Below are 21,450 nucleotides of genomic sequence, written 5' to 3' on the forward strand. Positions count from 1 at the left end.
AAGGCACCACAAGCTCTCTGCTCGGCCTATCCTTACAACTCCATTTTTCTACATTCTGCCCTTTGTTATGCTTGACCTTACCGGACGTCTTTCAGTTTCTTGAATACCCTGAGCTGTTCCACACCTCAATGCCTTTGCATGTCTGTTCCCTCTGCATGGGATGCTCTTATTCTGGTTCCGCTCTTATCCTCCTCTTCCTGTGGTCAGCTTACATATAACTTTTGCCAACGGCCCTTATTACACAGGTCTCCTAGGGCCTTCTCCATTTCATCGGTTTGCTTATTTCTCACACAGCAATTATTTTACACTTTGCAATTTTTTTCAGCTTATTTCGTTGTTATCTGACCCACGAGAATGCAAGCTCCAGGAGAGAAGGGATCATGTCTATACTAGTTTTTTGTTGCTGCTGTAACAGGTTGCCACAAACTTTGCAGCTTATAGCCACACAAATTGATCAGTTCCCAGTTTTGTCTGCCAGGAATTCAGTGGGTTCCGCTGTCCTCTCCACTCTGAGTTTCGAAAGCTGAAATCAAGGATCTGGCAGAGCTGTATTTGTTGCCGGGGACACTCGCAGAGAATCTGCTCGCAGGTTCATTCAGGCTGTTATTAGAACTCAAGTCCATGAGGCTGTAGGACTGAGTTCCTGTTTACTTGCTGGCCGTCAGCCGGGTATCACCCACTGTTCTCTTCTGAAAGCCACGTGAATTTTCTAGCTGGTGGCTCTATCCATTGTCAAAGCCAGCCACAGCAGGTGGAGCCCCTCTGGTGCTTCGAATCTCCCTTGCCTCTTTCTATCCCATTTCTCTGACTTCAGCCAGGCAAGAGTCTCTGCTTTTGAGGGTTCATGTGATTTCATTGGGTTCGGCAGCGGGCTAATTCAGGACACTGTTCACTACATACTGATTCGTGCTGTTTCTCGGATTTGCAATAGTCGGAGCAGGGATTTCATCGAGTGTACATCTGTAGCTTCAGCTCTTTCTTATTTCTAGTGGCTACGGGAAACAAGAGTGCGTGCATTCCTGAAAAATCAGAGATCTGCCTTCTCCTAATGTAAATTTTCTCTGCTACCGGCTGTCTCATTCTCTGGGCTACTTCACCTTCTGAGCATAACGCAGGAGACAACTTAACTTCTTGGTTAACTTTTGTTTGAGGAAAGTTTTCCGGGCATTTTTTAGTTTCAAATGACACCCTTTGACTTGGTCTTAACGTTTCTTCCCTCCTTTCCATTTTCGTTTCAGCCGCTGACGTCAGTGCGGGGATGAAACGCGGGAAGGGTATGGACCATTGTTTGTGCCTGTTCTTTGCATTTAAGCGTGAACAGGAAGCCTTGGGGCAGCCACTCTGCCCTTGAACTGTGATCACCTCCTTGCCCTGCGATTTAACTGTGTGTACGTATCTTTGGAGACAGTATGATGAATTGGAAAGACCAAACCTTTGTCACCGGCAAACATAAATTATGACTCCAAACACGAATGGCTACATGTCTTTCCTCACAATAACGGTCCCTCTGTCACTAACATGAGTCCATATCAGTGCTCGTCAGTCAACTCAGAAGCAATCTGGGAACAGAGGCTTTCCTACCCATTTTTGAATCCCCAGAATTTACACAAACACACACACACTTAGAGCTCTCCATAGAGTTGTGGTGAGCAGCGGTTATTGTTTGATTTGGTCACCAGAGAAGACATTCATTCAATGATAAAGATCAGAAAGGTTAGGTAGATGGAATGAGAAAAAGAGGGAAAGGCACTTGTATAAATTGCTGAGTCCAGAGGCCCAGAAGGGACTGAGAGCAGATCTGTCGAAAGATTTTTCATCAGTTCACCTCTTGCTGTGAGGAGGGGAGTGCAAAAAATTTTAAATTAGGGTTCTGACCCTTTCTTGGCATTTCCATACAAGAGATAAATAGATTTTAGAAAAGGGAATACTGTAGGGTGTGGGGAGGAGGTGGGAAACCAGAGAGACAGAGAGAGAGAGATGGAGAAAGAGAGAGAGAGAGGGAGAATTTCTGACATTTTTTTTTTGCCATTCTTTTCCATACCTGCCCACACTTCTACAATTTCCCCTTGGGGATCCCCTTGCTTTTCATCCAGTCTCCTGTTGCTAAGTTTTGTGAGGCAACATGAATCCCTGAGGTACTCCTAACCCCTCAATGGAAGAAGAAAAAGCGGTGAGAGGCCATCGTTATCAGGTCTCCTCACAAAGTCTCCGTAAGCACATGAGGCAACCGGTGCCCAGAGGAGCCCCTCCGTCTCTAACGTGAACAGTGTCAGCCTCAGGAGGCCCAGGGAGGCCTCATCACCACCAGTTCTGAAAGCTGCATGGGGCAGTGAGGGAACTAGCAGGTTAAAGATGTCTGATTTTCTCCAAACAGGTTTCTGGCAATGTAGGAAGAGATTATGCATTTTTGAATAATAAGGCCTGCTGGGGTAAGGCTGAGACCTAGTCAGCGGAGGTGAATGAATCTGCACTCAGAGAAAATGAGCAGAAACCCTGGCAGCTAAGATACACTAGCATGTACTTTTGTTTTTCAGAAATAAGCCCATGTCTTTGCTCAAGATCAACGCCACGGGAATCAAAGCTCACTGCTGACAGATAAGTATGTTTAGAAGAACGGTGGCTTGTTGAAAATTTTGACTGGAGGAAAAAACACCCACATGATCTCTTGAAAACAGAAAGAGAGGGACGATGTACAGATTCAGTCTTTTTCCTCGACTGACCCGACCTTGAGAACTAACATTATATCTACGCAAGGGCTTACCTAGAGAAGCATTTGGATGCTATTGCAGTGTATGTGTATGTTTTAATCTGAAAAATTAAAAACCTATTTATTGGGGGAATCCTTACAAGATATTGGTTTTCACTGACAGGATCAGGCCTCTGGTATCCCTCCTTTTCTCAGGTGTCACCTTTGTCAGCAACATTAGCACCGGTGAATCTTTTTCATTTACGTCTTACCAAGGGCAAGAGAGGAAGGAACTTTGCAAAATGTGATCATTAGGCCACTGAGCAGGTGAAAGGGAAATTGCTTTTGTTTCTGGACAGCAGATCTAGACAAAAATGTTAAGGAAAGTATCAAATTTAGGAGTCCTTGTTCACCGTTAGCCATCCCTCTTGGCTGCCACCTACATGCCTCTTGAGTGCGTCAGCTGATGCACGTAAATTCAGGACCACTGGGGTCTTGGATTTGAGTCTACGGCAGCAGAAAAATGGAAATGGCAATGAAAGCCCAAAGTTCAAATTCCAACATTCCCTTACCTGTCTGTTTCTTGTTTTGTCTCTAATTATCTTGAATAGGCACCTGAAACCCCAGAAACCGAGGAGCAGTAGCTCCTCACTGGCTCCAGAATTACTGGTGTTCTCGCCCCATGATTCACTTCCCAGGACCACCTGGGCATTCTGGTGGGTCCCCCCTTGAACTTGCCTCTACTTTAGGATGGCCTCTTTCACATTTGGGAGGCTGGCTAGTAGATTTCCTCCTGGTGTGCCCTTGACTGAATTTCTGGACCAACACTTGGCTTTGGTGACTCTGCCTTATATCACAACTGTGGATAAAAAGCATGAATGCTCTAGATGTCCTGCCCTCCCTGTGGCATACTACTGGAATGAGGTCCCTTTTTAGTCCTTTTAAAGGGAAATCATAGGAGAATGAATAGCTAAGCGGCTACCAGTGTCCAGGGAACTGAGGAGTCGGTGTGAGTGGATCAAACATTCAGTTTTGGTCTTTTGTTTGGTTTTAGGATCTAGAGGTTCAAACATGTTTGTCAGCCGAGGAAAACTGCCAGGGAGGAAGGAGAAACATATAATGTGCAAAAGAAAAGGAATTATTAATGGTAAAAACTCCCAGAGGAGGCAGATAAGAAAGCATGACAAGAGAGAATGCCCTCCTGAAAAGAAGAAACACACCCCTCATCTACTAGAAAAATAGAAGATGACAATGTATGAAGATATAGAGAAACTGGGTAGGAAAGGGCCACTGTAGATGATCATTAATTTGACTGGCCTTAATATTTCCTAGGGATAGTGATTTCAGAATGATATAAATGGGGCTACACCAACATTCAGAATAATCCTGGACAAGATCTGGAATGCCCTAAGCAGTATATCCCAGGTTTAACTTATTAGTGAATAAAATGTTCCAGAAAATCTAACATCACAAGCACCCACCGGTTCCAGCAGCATGAAGCTCAGTCTTTTCTTGTAATATCCATACCATTTCATCCAAAGATGCCTGGAAGGGTCATGCAAGTCCATGATGAGGGCAGGGGTGGGGGGCAAGGGTACCCTCTCACATGAATCAGGATGGCAGGCTTGTGGCTCCAGAGCTACCTTGTGCACACCACTCATCTCTAGGCTCTCCTCCCTCTTGTATGTGCTTCTGTTTCCTTTGCCAACTTTTTCGGGGGGGCGGGGAACCACAGCAAAGCTGCTGGGCCCTTGTGAAGTGCTTCTTTCCAGCCACTGGTGTCTGCTTCTCACGGCACGCAGGCACTCTAGTTCAGGGAGGAGAGGAGAGTAGATCAATAGAGAGCCAGGAAGCTGGGGCCAGCTCACACCAAACCTAAAACTTCCAGCTACTTCACCTACACTAGCTACTAGTTCAGTCCATTCTGTCAAACTTCTTGCCTCAAAATGATTTTCCTCAGGAATCTCATTATCTTGTTTTGGGCTTGTTCTTCAAGGACTCTTATTCCAACATCAGTATATACTCAACCAACAGGTCAGATTCTTGTCCACAAGACTCCTTGACTTATGACAATGAAAGAGGGTGGAAGGATGTTTATCTCAGTGACTCAGTCCCAGGCATGAAACGGATTCCTAAGGACCACCCTTGACTTAACTGAAGAGTGTGCTGACCATGCTAATTCCCAAATGAACATAATAAACTCATGCAATTTGGTGAGTGCAAGTAAAATGAAGTGATGCTGGGCTTCATTCTGATCCCTCCTGAGAAAGTAATCAAACTTTTTAAGGGTTAGGAATGAGGCACTTTCTTCTGAGTTAGCTGGATGTTTCGTTCCTATGGCAGCAGCTCCCAACCCCCTCCATAACTGTCCGTATGAGTCAGTACAGGAGAATGGGAGAACACTACACTTCCGAGATTTAGCCCTACACAGGCTGAGAGCTAAAATTTGCACTCCTGTTATGCTCTGGAAAATTCCAAAGAAATTAACATACCCTCAAACTATGCCACCTCAGATTCCTGTAGACAAAAGAACCCATCCCCCCAAACGCACAACTCAGTATTTCACAGTGTCTGATGAAATGAGCTATAATATAACACAGCATATTAAAACACATGATGAAACAGCCATAGTGAGTGAGTCAGCTCATAAAACAAACCAAAAAAATGGAATGAGATTCACAGGAACTTGAGGTAATAGACTGATCATGCAGTATATTAAATAAGCCTATTTTAGGAATAAAGAACAGAGGCGCCTGGATGGCTCAGTCGGTTAAGCGTCCAACTCTTGGTTTCAGCTCAGGTCATGATCCTGCGGTGACTGTGCAGAGCCCATTTGGGATTCTTTCCCTCTCCCTCTTTCTCTGTCCCTCCTCTGCTCATGTTCTCTCCCTCTTTCTCTCAAAATAAATAAACACTAAAAAAATAAAGAACAGAGCAGAAAACATGGGAAAGAAGCAACATAGTCTAAAAACACTGTGAGCACATTTGAAGAGAGACCTGGAACATAAATGGAAATCATCATCATTGACATGAAAAAACTCAATGCATTGGGTTACAGAAACTAAAGAAAACCCAATAATCTAAAGGTTAGGTCTGAAGTTATGAAGAATGGAGCACAGAGAGTCAAATGATAGGAAACATGATAAGGAATATGAAAAGGAGATATGAAGGGTGAAGTGAAGACAAGCATACATTTAACTGAAGTAAATGGCTGAAAATTTTCAGAATTAATGAAAGACATAAATCACCATATTCAGGAAATCAGAAATCTCCAGTGTATTTATTGTAAACTTATTGCTGTAAACTACAGAACACCAAAGACGAAAGAAGCTCTTAAGGGCAGTCAGAGGGAGAGATTGATTCCCTGTGATAGAAAAATAATTAAAATTACAGCGAATCTCTCAAAGTAAACAATAGGAGGAAAACAATGCAACAATATCTTCGACTTAGTAAGAAGAAGTAAATGCCAAGACATATCTTTGTGCCTCAATAACTTGTTGTTTCAGAACAAGTTTGAAACAGAAATATTTTCAGAAAAAAGAGAGTTTTCCTTGAGTTGATCTTTGGTAATGCAACCTTCAAAGGATCTACTGAAGGAAACTAAATCCAGAGGGAATAGCCAGAGGATGAAAGAACGGTGAACAAGGAAACTGATGAACTGTGGAAAATCCAACAGACAATGACCATAAGATAATAGTAGTAGCAGCCATAACAGAGAAGAAGAATATTTGATTAAAGAATTAAAAAGCAGTATTGTAACAAAATAAATCACTGGGCCACTATGACAGGTATGAAGAAAAGATACCGATCAGAGTTGAGGTATCCTAGTATCCCTACATTGTGTGGTAGGGGCATGGAGAGGTCGATTCATTTCAGACTGTTTGGTTAACCATGTGTGGTAGACATTGAGAGTGCTCCACAATAACTCTTTCAACTCTTCTTCCAAAACACCCTACGACCCAGTTTCCTTGCAGTTTGGGATGGCCATGTGATTATTTCTGTGCAAGGAAACGTGTCTGATGGTGATGTGTATCAAGCCACCTACACAACCCTTTGCCTTCTCTGCCTCCTGATGTCCTCATAGCAGCTTGAGTTATTGAGAGCCACTGCCTGAGTGTTCTCTGCATGAGCAAGAAGTGAATTTTTGATGGGTTAAGTCACTGAGATTGAAGGTTGCTTATACCATAGCATTGCTAATTTTATCCTGATGGGTATGAGATGAATGTTTTTAACCATAATCACTAAAATAATCTAGATGATACAACTCCAGAAGAATATAGGTAGAAATTTTGAGATGAGAATGGAAAGGACGGAAGAAAACTGCAAAAAAATCAGGGTAAAATGTGTAAGCTTGAAAATAAGGTAAATTCAAGGATTTATGTACATGCAGAAATGGAAAGGCATCTTAATTGGCAAAGTAGTCCTGTTAAGAGACAGAGGTTATCAAACTGGAGTGTTAAATATTTAACTATCTGCTGTTTATATGACATTTATCCAAAATATAAAGAGTAGAAAAATTAAAATATAAAAATGCCATATCATAATAAATAAAAAAATTGGTGTGGCGATGTAAATATTAGAAAAAATAAAATTCAAGGTAAAAAAGTTATTAAGGATAAAATGACCATACAAAATGATAAGAATTTCAATTCAAGAAGATATAGAATTCTAAACTTTAATAACAGCAATAAAAGCAAATACTGAAAATATGATAAAATTATGAAAATACAAAAAACTGATCATCCTATTAGGAGCTTTTATTTACTTATTTTTTAATTTTTTTTAACCTTTATTTATTTTTGAGACAGAGAGAGACAGAGCATGAACGGCGGAGGGTCAGAGAGAGGGAGACACAGAATCTGAAACAGGCTCCTGGCTCTGAGCTGTCAGCACAGAGCCCGACGCGGGGCTCGAACTCACAGACCGCGAGATCACGACCTGACCTGAAGTCGGACACTTAACCGACTGAGCCACCCAGGTGCCCCTATTAGGAGCTTTTAATACATCTCTCCCAGGAAATGTTAGGTCAAATAACAAAGCAATACCAATGACATAAAGGTTTGAGTCACTCAGTGTACAGACTTGATGTAATGGATATATACAAAACCGTATACAGAACAATTAGAAAATATTCCTTTTTCTTAAGTTCCCATGAAATGTGGATGCGATTTACTTTATAAGGCCTTAAAATGACTTTCAAAAAATGAATAATTAGTTTTCTACAGACTGTGTTTGTTAACTAAAATAAAATTCATCTAGATATCAAAAACTAAATAAGTTAAAAAGAAATCTAAAAATTAAAATCAGGGTGGCTCAGTCGGTTAAGCATTTGACTTTTGTTTTCAGTTCAGGTCATGATCTCGCCGTTCATGGGACTGAGCCCCGTGTCGGGCTCTGCGCTGACAGTATGGAGTCTGCTTGGGATATTCTCTCTCCCTCTCTCTCTTTTCTCCTCCCCAGCTCATGCTCTCTCTCTTTCCTTCTCAAAATAAATAAATATTTAAATATTTAAAAGGACACACCCCTAAATAATTAATGGCTCAAAGAAAAATTCATAATAGAAACTAGAAAATGAAAGAGAACAAGAATGAAAAGGATATACTACAAAACTGATAAGATGTGCATAGATGCAGTTTTCGAAGGGAAATATATAGACTTATGTGTTTGTGTTAAATAACATTTCCTTACTTAGGAAAAAAGAAAGATTGAAATTTAATTGGAAAAGCATGGTAATGAAGAAGTTTCATAGTAAAAGAATAAAAAACAATACAAATATTGTAGAAAAAATACGTGGGGCGCCTGGGTGGCTCGGTCGGTTAAGTGTCCGACTTCGGTTCGGGTCGTGATCTCACGGTCCGTGAGTTCGAGCCCCGCATCGGGCTCTGTGCAGACAGCTTAGAGCCTGGAGCCTGTTTCGGATTCTGTGTCTCCCTCTCTCTCTGCCCCTCCTCTGTTCATGCTCTGTCTCTCTCTGTCTCAAAAATAAATAAATGTTTAAAAAAAAATACGTAATACAAAAATGAGCAGCAATTCACAAATTAGAAAAGAAAAATGGACATCAAAATGGGTAAAAGTTAATTCCTCCAAATCACTAATAAAATAAGCATCTTTGTAACACACTTGATTAAAAATTAAATGCACTTAAAAAAAGCATATGTTTACAAGAATAGTTATGTAAAGGGGACATAAGTATAGGTAGAGTTGTGATTCAAAGAGATTAGAGGATACTAATGAACAGTTTATCACAATAAATGAGAATGCACACTGGACAGTTTCCTAAAAAAAAAAAAAATTACCAACACTGATTCAAGAAGAAAAATGAAGTTACCTTTTTTTTTTTTAATATTTATTTATTTTTGAGAGAGAGACAGAGTGTGAGCAGGGGAGGGGCAAAGAGAGAGGGAGACACAGAATCCGAAGCAGGCCCCAGGCTCTGAGCTGTCAGCGCAGAGACTGATAGGGGTTTGAACTCATGAACGGTGAGATCATGACCTGAGCCGACTGAGCCACCCAGGCGCCGCAGTGAAGTTACTTTTTTTTTTTTAATATGAAATTTATTGTCAAATTGGTTTCCATACAACACCCAGTGCTCATCCCAAAAGGTGCCCTCCTCAATATCCATCACCCAACCTCCACTCCCTCCCACCCCCCATCAATCCTCAGTTTGTTCTCAGTTTTTAAGAGTCTCTTATGTTTTGGCTCCCTCCCTCTCTAACCTTTTTTTGTTTTTTCTTTTTCCTTCCTTGAAGTTACCTTTTTTAAAAAATTATAGCAATTGGGGCACCTGGGTGGCTCAGTCGGTTAAGCGTCCGACTTCAGCTCAGGTCACGATCTTGCGGTCTGTGAGTTCGAGCCCCGCATCGGGCTCTGGGCTGATGGCTCAGAGCCTGGAGCCTGTTTCCGATTCTGTGTCTCCCTCTCTCTCTGCCCCTCCCCCGTTCATGCTCTGTCTCTCTCTGTCTCAAAAATAAATAAACGTTAAAAAAAATTAAAAAAAATTATAGCAATTATATACAGAGTTAAATATCTACCAAGCTTAAAAAATTGAAAATACCAATTCGGACAGTTTACCAGTAAGTTCTTTCAAACATCCAAAGAAGAATAATACCAGATTATAGAAAAAAAAAGATCACATTATCAAATTATTTATTTGATAAGATTTCATGAGTTTGATAACTGATCTAGAAAATGATAGATTTAGAACTTCAAGAAACTGCACCAATGGTTCCATTAACATCAAGCTCATATTATTTCATAAACCATGTGCAAATATTTCTATCAACGTCTGTATCAGATGCTGCCATTTGTCTCCTAGATCCCCCGTTCAAGAATAAGGTGCTGTTTTCCCAGCTATCAGGAATGTTAGCTTTTGACAACTTACAGCTGAGTCCTTTGGACAAAGGGAGGTGCTTCACCCAAGGTTATGTACCTTCACTCTGGTGTCAGCCCGTATCCAATGGCTGGTCAATGTTGGGATACAAAGGCCCTTACCTCAGCCGGAGACAACTCTGGAGCACCATTGTGGCTCCAGCACCACCTGTAGTTGGCTTTGTGGATGGAAGGTGAGTGAGGGAATGTAATCAGACTGATACCTACAGGGCTTCCAACTGTATTTTTAAGATTCTGTTTCTTAAACAAAGAGGCCAGTACTGAGATATTCATTATGTTATATGTTATATACCCCTGTGCATTTCTGAAATATTTAATGATAAGTAAATAATTTTAAAATAAATTGGTATCAAGAGCTTGGGCTTTGCAGCCAAATAGATCCGAGTTCAGATTCCACCTGTTCATCCATTTACATGACAACTTACACCTCACTGAGCCTCTGTCCCCTTACCTATCATTAAGAATAAGAATTCTATTGTGCCTCTTTAGGGTGTCTATCCTGGTACCTAGCTCTTTGAAGATGCTCAGTGTATGCTAAGTCAAAAAATAAAATTTGGAGGAGAGAAGATCAGTAGAATACGATGTTGAAAGGATAGGAGCAGTTAGAAAACTATCTGGTGGGCAATTTAAACCAGAAAATCTCACTGAGAGATGACCGCTCTGTAGTAGTCATCTGAAAGCTTCAGAGAAGATCAATAAGTATGTGAATTGTAACTCAAAGGGTGAGGATAGGAGTAGTGGTCTCCTTTGGAGATGCTTTTAAAGGGAAATGTGTGCCTATGGAAAATCTCAACCACAGTGCGGATGAGATGGTAGCAGATCATTTGTAGAAAGGCATGGGCTCTCAGGAAGATCCATCGACTGATTGATGATTGATTTATTTTTTAAGCATAGTTAACATTAACATTAGCTTCAGGTGTACATTATAATGATTCAACAATTCTATACATTTCTCAGGGCTCATCAAAATAAGTGTACTCTTAATCTCCGTTTATCTATTTCACCCATTCCCCTACCCACCTCCCCTGTGGCAACCACCAGTTTGCTCTCCATATTTAAGAGTCTGCTTTTTTGTTTGCCTCTTTTTTTGTTTGTTCATTTATTTTGTTCCTTAAATTCCACATATGAATGAAATCATATGGTATTTTTCTTTCTCTGACTGACTTGTTTTACTTAGCATCATGCCCTCTAGTTCCGTCCACATTGCAAAAGGCAAGATTTCACTCGTTTTTACAGCTGAGGCTTAAAAAATGTTTTTTTTTCAATTTTTAAACTTCTAGTTTAAACACATTGAAAAAAAAATGGATGGATACAATCACAATAAAACCAATACATGAAGAAAGAAACAAAAAGGGTTTGAATTTACAACTAAAATGGCTTTGCAAAGAGCTGGGACAAGAGTTGATTGGGAGAGAAATGATCTCTGGGAGGCAGATAAGGGTGGGCCTGCAGAGCTCTGGTGGGAGCAGGAAGTTGCACACAGAAAGGTAAACTTGGAGACCCAGGAGGACAGAGGTGAGGGGACTTATGGATATGTTGGTGTTAGTTTTGAAAGAGTGGTAGGATCTGCATGGATTGGACTTGGAGGGGATTTTTGGCTTTCCACCCCTTTTTCCTTAGAATATAGACTCGAAATTTCTTCTCTTGACTTGCTTAGCCTATTAGAACAATGCAGATATTCTACGTGAAAAACTTTTGCCCTATTAGTTACCTTCTACTTTAACGTCCTAAGATATTAACATAAAGAGAAACCTAGGCTGTCAAATACCTTTCAGGACACTGGCATTGCATTCTTAAAACTAAAGAGATCTCTTTGGGTTAGACACAGAGGTTCTCAACCCTGGTTACACATTAGAATCCCTTGGATGCTTTGAAAAAATACCTGTGCCTGGGTCCCCAGTGCTCAGAGATTCTCAAATACTTGGTCTTGAGTGGAGCCCACGTGCAGTTCTGTTTTAAAAACTTGGCAGGTGATTCTAATTTGCAGCACTGATAGGGAGACCCTGGTCCAGAATTTCTCAAATCTCAATCCACCTGCATGTAGCTTCCCATGTATGATCCTAAAGCCATCGAATCAAACACTTGAAATTGGGTGGTTGAATCATGGAATTGTATTGTTCTAACATGCTCCTCATAGACTCAAAGTTTGAGAACCTCTGCCTTAGTACTAAAACATCCAGTTAATTCAGAAGAAAGTATTTTAGTCTTAACCCTTAAAAAGTTTAGGCGGATTTTCCAAAATAGAACAGAAAAAGGTCCAGCATCATTTTATTTGACCCCCACCCATCAAATTCCATGAATTCAGTAAGTTCCTTTGGGAATTATCGTGGTCAGTACACTCTTCCGTCAAACTGAAGGGTGGTCCTTGGAGAATCTGTTTTCAGAGATTCTTAAGTTTTGCCACAATAAAGGACTCTGGCTCTAACTGGCATCCTGTTCTATGATCTCTTTTCTCAAACATTTGACTTCCCATGGAGCCTTTACTGTTGATCACAAAAAACCTCTGCTTTGTTGGGTTGGCTGCCCAATTAAGTCTCTTTTATCATCAGATGATCTGCTACTTCCTAAAGAGTAAGTCTTCTGAAACACACACGTGACAAGAGCAATTGCTTTTTTCTCAGGAGTCACTGGACGTGTAAGTTCAACTAGCAAGACAAGATGTGTCTATACCAAATGACACACTCCAGCAATAAACTTCAATCTAGCAATGGAATCATTGAATGGCTTGTTCTACACTCCAGTGGTAAATGTCAATCTAACAACAGAATCATTGAAACACCTTCAACAATTTTTTAATCTGTATGTTTACAAGGCTCTTGCAGGAAAATAAGCCCTAACATACTTCTATTTGGCAAATGAAGAAGAAGAAATTAGGAGAGGTAAACAAATTTAGCCACATAAGCTCAGAAACATAGTTGTGTAGTTGAGACTTGAACCTAGTTCATACTGAAACTAGAGTCTGGGCTTTTTTTTTTTTTTTTTTTACTATAACACACTGCCCTGTGCAATTTAGTGATGATCTGGTCCTGAAACCACATGTTGAGTTTCTTTGTATAAATTCTCAGGGAGTTTCAGTTATCTTACCTGTAAAAATGCAAATGCGTGTCTGGACAAAGGATTACAAACTGGAAACTTTCAGAATACATCCAAACAGAAAACTAATTTTATTTGGAAAACTCAGGTTATGTACACACTTAGGAAGGGTGTGGTTGTCAATACTACTCTTAACCAAACATGTCTACTCCTCCTCTTCTGGCACATAGTTAAATTGCTCGTCTTCACTCCCTTGTATTTACTTATGTCTATGCAAGTTGCTTTGGACAATTGAACACACAACAAAGTTGAGAGCCAGGGCACAATTTGCCACATTCTTGTTTTCCGTCTGTCATGGAAAGTTAACAGCATTTGAGATGGTGGCTGCTTCATTAGTCTGGGTCCAGGAGTGAGTAACATGGATCAGAGCCCACAGCAAGCCCCCAGCAAACATGCGGCATTAGTAGGAAATAGTCTTATGTTGTTATGAATTTCTAAAATTATGGATATTGTTTGTTGCAGTAGCATATGCTAGCCTATCCTGACTGGTAAGGAAATTAATGCGTGGTAATGAGTTCTACATGAGAATAACACCAAAAATAACAACAACCGTAGCTGAATATATGTTGCATTTCCCTAATGGTCATTTGGCAGGTGGTGGGTAAACTTATCAAAAGCTAGTATGCTGTTTTCTCATTATTCAGGGGCAATTGTTTGGTAAAGATATTATCTGCCGTAACTGGAAGAAGTCAGAAAACAGAACACTTGTACCAGGCCATCATATAAAGAAATAAGCTCTAAAGACAATTGACTAGTTTGCAGAAAGAAACAAAGTGTATAGAAAGAATTATGAAATTCAGGGATTTGTAAGTTTGGAAGAGGCAGCTGCTTCTTAACCCAAAGTAATTAAAGCATAAAGCCAAAAAGGCTTTTGAAGAATGATTGGCTAAAACTCAGCCTTATAACGAGGATCAAATCAAGAGTATGATTGGACTAAGATAACTCAGAATATGGGTGAAGGGCATTGAGGAGGGCATTTGTTAGGATGAGCACTGGATGTTGTATGTAAGCAATGAATCACGGGAATCTATCCCCAAAACCAAGAGCTCACTGTATGCACTGTATGTTAGCCAATTTGACAATAAATTATATTTAAAAAAAGAGTAGCATATTCCTTAATTGGACAAATTGACTCAGAGAAGAGTCAGCAAGAAGGGCCTATTGAAGCTTGCTGTGCTTAAGGTACCTACAATAACTGAAGAATGCAAGAGTGAGAATCATGGGGTTGAGAAAGTGAACACACACAGACCACACACACACACACACACACACACACACACACACACACATACATAATCTAGGAAATATGACTAGAAAAAACCTTCAAATGGTGCTGATAATATATCATTGGCTTTCCTGGCTGTCCAGCTTTGTCTTTGTAGACCTTAGTATTTCTCAGCCTCTGTAATCGTGTGGCCAATTCCATATAATACATCCTTTTTCTTTCTCTCTATATACACCCTATTGGCTCTGTTTCTCTGGAAAAACCCTGACTAATACACCTTGTTAGTTTTTACGAGAGTTATACAGCCAAAGAAACATTCTGCATGCACTAAGCAATGAATGAGAGCCAGTCTGCATATGCTTCCTCCTTTATTTAGTCAATACAAGTGTTTGTTTGTTTGTTTGTGATATTAGCAAATATGATTACTTAACTAGTTGAATTGAAGGTTCCTCTTATAATTGCTTTGCTAATATCAGTCTCAGTTATATTTAATAAATAAAACAAAGTCATTCTTTCCATTTCATTGTGATGCTTCAAAAGAAGTATTGAATAAATCACTACTTTTAAGTAAGTATGCTGTACATCCAGTAATGACTTCTGTATCCCTTCTGAGTTGCGAAGAATGTGCATTAAGGCTATGCCAAACAACAAAATGTACTTTTCTGAGGAAGAAATTTGTTTACTGTGGTTCTTCTTGACTAGCAGTTTAAATGAACTCAATTTAAATCAAAATCAGCTGCCACGTACCCTTAAATCTATGAATAAAATATTGGATAGTGTGCAGAGTGATGTCGATTAAAATTACTTTTGTTCTTTGTCTCAAACTTCTCTGAAAATGTGCCAACATCTATTTGTTCATTACTTAGTGCAATATGACTATAAGTCATTTATTCCATGCCATCAGAGAGTGGGGCTTGGTCCCCAGTAAACCATGTTTCTTAATAAAGTCAACTAACATCTTTTATACTACAGTTTTATTTTTTTTTAATGTTTATTTATTTTTGAGACAGAGAGAGACAGAGTGCAAGTGGGGGAGGGGTAGAAAGAGAGGGAGACACAGAATCTGAAACAGGCTCCAGGTTCTAAGCGGTCAGCACAGAGCCCGACGCGGAGCTCGAACCCACGGACCGTGAGATCATGACCTGAGCCGAAGTCGGACGCTCAACCGACTGAGCCACCCAGGCGCCCCACTACAGTTTTATTTTTAATGACCATTCTTTTCTTGGGTAAGACTCTTTATAACTACATAGCACTTTATGTATTTAAATACATAAATAGCATTCCTTAAGTATGGAAAATCCGTAAGCACTGACATGCTTGAACATATTTTTGCTGGTTAAGGTCAACCTTGACAAATTCTCACTTTCATACTCCAGAGACTTACAGTCCAGGAACTATTGAGGTAGGTGCAGATCTGCTTGTCCTTACTCTAAATGATTCCAGATGATTGAGTGTTGGCATTTCTTTTTACTAGATTCATTGTTCCTTACTCTACCGTAAGCAATACTATCCATATGCTGTCAGTTTATTCATATTTTAGTCATAGTTAGAAAACAGCATGTCTACTGTGGAGAAAGAAAGTGGAAAACTCAGGGAGACAGTGTTGAGAAAATCATTCTTAAAAATTCCACCTCACCGCTTAATTGCCAGATTCTTGAAGAAGCTGCAAGTGTGGCATTTTTATGTTACTTCAGTGTGACTTCTGTTGTTGTTACTATAGGGGTAGGTTAGCTGTTTTTGTTTATTTGTTTTCTGCCATGGAAGAAGCCATACTGTAATGTTTGAGGTGTACAGGGTACCTGTGGCCCAAATGTTTGAGAACTGTTGGCCTGACACATGGACTTTCTACAGTATATTCTAAAAGATACTAGTTTTATAGGATATTACCAGATGATATATGAAAATAAGGCTTTGTGGTTAAAGAAGTTTGGGGATAGAATTTTAAAGTTATTACAGGACACTGTTATGCAATTATGGATCACACATTTCTATTTGCAGAGTCATGAATGAATGTGATGGTGCACATCATAGATTACCAAGAGGGGTCACTGCCAGGATGCCCATGTCTTGTTGGCTCAGGATAGTCTTGGATCATGCCTGCTATCAATAATAAAAGCCTCTATTCAGTCCTTTTTACATTTTTATAAATTTTATACCCCTTTCACTCATTTCTCCCACTCCTAACTCCTCATCTCTGGAAACCACTGATCTTTTCTCTGTATCTATGAGCTTGTTTTTAAAATAATTAATTAATAATATTATTATTTAGATTGCACGTAGGAGAGATTATACAGTATTTGTCTTTCCCTGTCTGACTTATTTCACCTTAGCATAATACCCTTGGTGCCCATCTATATTGTCACAAATGGCAAGATTTCATTCTTTTTTATGGCTGAACAATATTCCTTTGTGTAAATTCATATATATACATATATATACGTATATGTATATGTATATATATATTCATATATATATGTATATATATGTGTGTGTGTATATATATATATATATATCTCATAATTTTTTTTACCCATTCATCCATTAGTGGACACTTAGATTGTCTCCATATCTTGGCTATTGTAAATAATGCTGCAATAAACATGGAGGTGCACAGGGGCGCCTGCGTGGCTCAGTTGGTTAAGCGTCCAACTTCGGCTCAGGTCATGATCTCACAGTTCCTGAGTTCGAGCCCTGCATCGGGCTCTGTGCTCACAGCTCAGAGCCTGGAGCCGCTTCCGATTCTGTGTCTCCCTCTCTCTCTGCCCCATCCCCACTCATACTCTGTCTCTCTGTGTCTTAAAAGTAAATAAAACATTTAAAAAGAACTAAACATGGAGGTGCACGGATCTTTTCAAGTTAGTATTTTTGCTTTCATCAAAAAATAACCGAAAGTGGAATTGCTGGATCATACGGTAACTCTGTTTTTAATTGTTTGAGGAACTTGCATACTGTTGTCCACAGTGGCTTTACCAATCTACGTTGCCACTAAGAGTGCATAAGGGTTTTCTTTTCCCCACATCCTCCCCAACACTTGTCATTTTTGTCTTTTTGATACTAGCTATTATAACAGGTGTAAGGTGTTACCTCACTCTGGTTTTGATTTGCATTTCCCTGATGATTAATAATGTTGAGGATCTTTTCATGTACCTTTTGGCCAGCTGTATGTCTTTTTTGGAAAAGTGTCTATTTAGATTTCCACCCATTTTTAACTGGATTTTTTCTTTTTCTTTCTTTTTTATCCTTTTTTGTCTTTCTTCCTTTGTTCTTTCCCTTTCTTCCCTTCTCTCTCTTCCTTCCTTCCTTCCTTCCTTCCTTCCTTCCTTCCTTCCTTCCTTCCTTTTCTCCTTCCTCTCTTTCTTCTTTCTTTCTTTCTTTCTTTCTTTCTTTCTTTCTTTCTTTCTGCTATTGAATTGTGTGAATTCTTTATATACTGTGGATATTAGCTCCTTATCAGATATATGATTTGCAAATACTTTCTCCCTTTCCGTAGGTTGCTTTTTCATTTTGTTGACAATTTCTTTTGTTGTGCAGAGGGTTTTATGATTATGCATTCTCATTTAAAAATTTTTGATTTTGTTGTTTTTGCTTTTGGTGTCAGATGCAAAAACTCATCACCAAGACCTATACCAAAGCACTTACCAGCTGGTTTGCTCTAGGTGTTTATGGTTTCAAGTTGTACATTCAAGTCTGTAATCCATTTTGAATTAATTTTTGTGTATGGGATAAGATAGTGGTCAAGTTTCATTCTTTTACATGTGGCTGTCCAATCTTCCTGACACCATTTATTGAAGAGACTGCCTTTCCCCATTGTGTATTTTTGACCTCTTTGTTGTGAAGTAATTGACCATGTATGTATGGGTTTATTTATGGACTTTCCATTTTGTTCCATTGGTCTACATGTCTGTTTTTATGCCAAGATGATATTGTTTTAATTACTGTGGCTTTGTTACAGGGTTTGAAATCAGAGAGACTTCAGTTTTGTTCTTCTTTCTCAAAAATGCTTTGGATATTTGGAAGTTTTTTTTTTCCTTCTTGTGGTTTCATACAAATTTTAGAATTATTTGTCTGTTTCTTTGAAAAATGCCATTGGAATTTTGATAAGGATTGCATTGAATCTTTAGATTGCTTTGGGTAGCAGGAATATTTTAACAATATTGACTCTTCCATCCCTGAGCATGTAATATTTTCCCACTTATTTGTGTTTTTCAATTTATTTCATTAATGTACTATAGTTTTCAATATACAAGTCTTCACCCCTTGGATAAATTTATTCCTAGGAATTTTATTTTATTTTTTTGATGCAATTGAAAACAGGATTATTTTCTTTATTTCTCTTTATGATAGTTCATTATTGGTATTTAGAAGCACAACAGATTTTTTTAAAATATTGATTTTGTGTCCTGCAACTTTACTGGATTTGTTAGTTCTCATAGGTTTTTGATGGAGGTTTTTCTAGTTTTTTTTTTAGGATTTTCTATCTATAATACCACATCATCTGTGAATAGTGATAATTTCTCTTCTTCTTTCCAATTTGGATGCCCTTTATTTCTTATCCTTGTCTAATTTCTCTGGCTAGGACTTCCAATACTATGTTGTGTAGAAGTGGTAAGAGCGAGTATCCTTGTCTTTCTTGATCTTAGAGGAGAGGCTTTCAGCTTTTCACAATTGAGTATGTGGTTAGCTGTGGGCTTGTCATATATGGTCTTTATTATATTCAGCTGTGTTCCTTCTATACCCACTATTTTGAGAGTTTTTATCATAAGTAGATGTTTAATTTTGTCAAGTGTTTTCCTGCATCTATTGAGATGATTATATGATCTTTATCCTTCATTTTGTTAATGTAATCTATCACATTGACTGATTTGGTGATATTGGACTATACTTGCATCTGTGGAACAAATCCCATTTATGGTATATGATTATGGTATATGATTCTTGGAATGTATTGTTGAATTCAGTTTACAAATATTTTGTTGGGGGTCTTTGCATTTATGTTCATTACAGATATTGGCCTGTAATTTTTTGTTTCTTGTGGCGTCTTTGTCTAGTTTTGGTATGAAGGTATTGCTGGCCTCATAAAATGAATTTGGAAGCGTTCTCTCCTCTTCTATTTTTTGGAAGAGTTTGAGAAGAATTAGTATTAATACTTCTTTGAGTGTTTTGTAGAATTTACCAGCGAAGTCATCTGTTCCTGGACTTTTGTTTGTTGGGAGGTCTTTGATTACTGATTCAATCTCCTTACTTATTATTATACTGATTCAAGAGGACTTTTGTTGTTGTTATTATAGTGGTTGGTTAGCTTTGTCTTTTTTTTTTTTTTTGTAATGTGGTAACATAACCTAACATAAAATTTACCATTTTAACCATTTTTGAGTGGCATTAAGCACATTCATATTATTGTGCAACTCTCACCACTATTCACCTCTGTGATATTCTCATCGTCCCAAACATAAAACTCTGTGCCCATTAAATAGCTCCTTGTTGCCCTTCCCTCTAGTCCCTGGTAATCATTATTCTACCTTCTATTCCTAGGAATTTGGCCATCTAGGTGCCTCATGTGAGTTAGGATGCTTGTTTCTCTTAGCATAATGTTTTCAAGATTCATCCATACCGTAGAATGGGTCAGAATTCACTCCTTTTTTAAGATTAAACACCATTGCATTGTACGTGTAGGCCAGATTTTGTTTATCCACTTCTTCATCATTGGACATTTGGGTAGTTTCCACCTTTTAGCCATTGTGACTAGTGCTGCTGGTAACATTTCGGTAAAAGTCCCTGCTTTCAACTTTTTTGGATACATACCCCAAAGTGGAATTTCTGGATCATATGGTGATTTCATGTTTATATTTTTGAGAAACTGCCAGACTGATTTTCACAGATGTTGTATCATTTTACATTTCCACCAGTGATGTCTGAAGGTTCCAATTTCTGATCCTCATAATACTTATTATTTGTTTGTTTGTCTGTTTATTTATTTTTTAAGTTTTAATTTACATTCCAGTTAGTTAGCATTAAGGTTAACTAGTTGGTGCAATTTAGTTTCAGGTATGCAATATAGCAATTCAATCAATATTTGTTATTTAAATTAAAAAAAAGGGGGGTTTCTGTTTGGCTCAGTCAGTTAAGCGCTGGACTTTAGCTCAGGACATAATCTCATAGCTTGTGGGTTCAAGCCCCTCATGGGGCTCCGTGCTGACAGTTCAGAGCCTGGAACCTGCTTTGGAGTCCGTGTCTCCCTCTCTTTATGCTTCCCTCCCCCAGCCTCTCTCTCTCTCTCTCTCAAAAATAAATAAACATTAAAAAAATAAAAGCTATCTTAATGGGTATGAAGTGATAACTTAGGTGACCTTTGAGTAATATAGTTTTAAATGTTAATTGATTAGGCTAAGAGTTTTGAGGCTGTACAGCATCTGAACAATGTTCAAGTTCAGTGTTGAAGTTTACCCATCTCCAGTTAAAATCTCCCAGATATAAAATTAAACTAAGGTATATTCATTAACTGCATAAATATTGTACCATTCACTGTGTTGAGTGTCCTACCAGGCATAAGAGTACTGTCAAATGGTTATGGTGAATTCCAGTGTATTTGAGAAATTAGGCCAAATGGCTCTTTAGATGAGATGTGGAGGCAGTGATACTATGCTACATTTAATTCTTTATTTCAGATCTTTTAAGGTAGTTTGCCACATACCGTCGTAGTTGTGTGTAACATAGTGTTGCTTATTCTGCGAGGTCAGTATGTACAACTAAAAAGAGTGTCCGCTATTCCTGATGGCTCCATCTAACTCACAAAAATCCTTCAAGCTCCAGGATATCTGACCACCGTACTTCGTATGGATATGCTCTTTGGGTCTGAATGGTCTTCAGATGTAACATCCTAAATTGTTACATCACTCCTCTGCTCACCTTTCCCTCTCTCTTAAGGAAAAAATCGGGCCTGGTCCATGGTCTCCCTTCATTAATTAATTGTTGTGCTCTCCCTCTGGGCCTGGGGATCACGCTTTCCTCCTTCTCAGGACAAACTCTTACCAGCCCCTAGCAATTACTTGTATTTGAC

Source organism: Felis catus, chromosome C1 (assembly GCF_018350175.1).
Source record: "Felis catus isolate Fca126 chromosome C1, F.catus_Fca126_mat1.0, whole genome shotgun sequence".
Classification (NCBI taxonomy): Eukaryota; Metazoa; Chordata; class Mammalia; order Carnivora; family Felidae; genus Felis; species Felis catus.